The sequence below is a fragment of the Penaeus japonicus genome, unplaced genomic scaffold (genome assembly GCF_977035675.1).
Source record: "Penaeus japonicus unplaced genomic scaffold, GWHDUDI00000001_assembly GWHDUDI00000005, whole genome shotgun sequence".
Classification (NCBI taxonomy): Eukaryota; Metazoa; Arthropoda; class Malacostraca; order Decapoda; family Penaeidae; genus Penaeus; species Penaeus japonicus.
Window position 1 is genome coordinate 34,618,455 of NW_028234407.1, and position 2,500 is coordinate 34,620,954.

Sequence of the window (2,500 nt, forward strand, 5' to 3'; positions counted from 1 at the left end):
ACACACGTACAAGGACACACCTACACACACACACACACACACACGCACGCACACATACAGACACACAGACACACACACACACATCTCTATCTCTGAAAGCAACTCTCTCCGTCTCAATGCTCACATAATCCAACGGGAATTTGCTTTCTGCTTTTCAATAGGCAAAAAGGCGGCCCAGTGAAGTGTCAGCCTCTCCGCTCAACGCTAATGGGCGGCCGCGAAGAGAAGATAATGGGGAGATGATGAAGTACCGTCAAAAAGAAGAAGAAGACGAAGAAGGAGAGGGAGAGGAAGACAAAAAAAAAGAGAGAGATGAGGAGGAAGAGAGAGACAAAAAAGAAAAAGAAAAAAGAGAGAGAAATAGAAAGACAAAAAAAAAAAATGCGCTATGAGAAATGACAGTCAGAAAGGCAATATTTCTAGGCCGGTTATTACATCACATGCTATCAGTGCCAGTTAGAAATGAATACCGCTGTTTCCCCAAATCTCGTAGCATCATTATCAGTAGCAGCATAGTTGTAGTAGTAATAGTAGCCGTTGGAGAGGGGGTGGTAAGTGTCATAGAAATGTCATGACTTCAGTAGCCGAAGGAGTAGGATTGTGCCAGCCGATGTAGGATTGTGAAGAACATTGCAATTGTTTTCATTATTGTTATCATCATTTATATAGTCTTATTGTTATCATCTTCATTGGCATTACCATTATTGTCATTATCATTATCATTTGTACCATTACCATCACTATCACCATTATTATCATTATCATTATCGTCATGATTATTATGATTATCATGATTATTATCTTTATTATTATCATTCTCATTTTTACTTTATCATTATTGTTACTATTGCTGTTCTTGTTGATGTTATCAATATCATTAAGATGATGATGATGATGAGGATTGTTTTAATTGCTTTCATCATTATTATTATCATCGTTATCATCATTATTAACATTATTATCATTATCATTATCATTATTGTCATCATCATCATTAATATTATCATCTTTATAATTTCTATAGTTAATGTGATTATCACTATAATCATTATTTTTATTATCATCATTAATATCATCATCATTATCATTTTTATAATCAACATTAATATCATTATTATCATCATTATTGTTTTGTTGTTGGTATTATCATTATCATATCGTCATCTTTATCCGTATCTATTATCATTTTCATTATCATCATTATCATCATTATAATTATTATATCTATCATATTACTTATTTGCATTGTCTTTATTATTATTATTACAATTATCATCATTATTGTTATTGTTGTCAGTAGAAAAAGTCGTTGTTGCATCAATATCATAAATATCATTATTGTTATCATAATCATCTTCCTCTTTATTTTCATAATTATCATTATTGTCATTGCTATTATTATTATTGTTATTATTGTTATTAGTTTTATCAATACTATGAAGATTATCAATATTATCTTTATTTTTATCATTTTTATCATTTTACCTTTGTTATCTTCATTGTTATCATTGTCATAATTATCACCATTATTATCATTGTCACAATTATCATCATTATTATCATTGTCATAATTATCATAATTATTATTATTTTCATAATTATAATTATCATCTATATGGTTATCATTATAGTCAGTATTGTCACTGCTATTACTACAATGATTACCATAATTTTCTTAATTTTCAGTATTATCATTACTGATATTATCATCTTTAGCATTATTATCATCATCATCACCAACATCATCCTTATCATTAATACTATCTCTATCTCTATCACTATCTTTGTTATCATTATTACCATTATCAAAAATATTATTACTGTCTTTGTTTTTTGTTATCATTTTTATTGTTATCCTTATCACTTTTGTCATTATAATTATTATTAGTATTATCAATGATCTTTTTATCATCATTGTCATTCTTATTATCATTACTCTTATCATTATTATTGCCCTTATCAATATTCTTTCCATTGTCATCACTTCCATCCTTATCATTATCATTAACATCATTAGCACAATTATCATCAATATCGCTATTAATTTTCCTATCATTATCATTATCATTATCAATACTACTATCATTTTTTTCACTATCATCACTATCAGTATCATTATCATTATTACTGATATTATTATAATAATCTTTATCATAATGATAACTGTTATTACTGCTATCACTATTGCAGTAATATTATTATCATTCTCCTTTTTTGTTATTGGTGGTGCTTGTGCTCCTGTTCTTATTGTCCTTGTTGTTTAAAAGTAGTAGGAGCAGGTAATTATCAATATTGATAGCAATGGTTTCCGCGATGGTTGACGCAGTTCAGCATATCCACCTCCAAAACTTAAACGTGTTTTCGACCTGCGATACCCACTTGAAGTCATCCTTATGGCGAGGTCGTGTTTTTCTGATAACTTTTCTGGCACAATTTCGGGAACAAGTCGTGTCAGGACGGAACTGTAGGGCGGGTGGTCAATGCGATGTTGGTTGTTCCC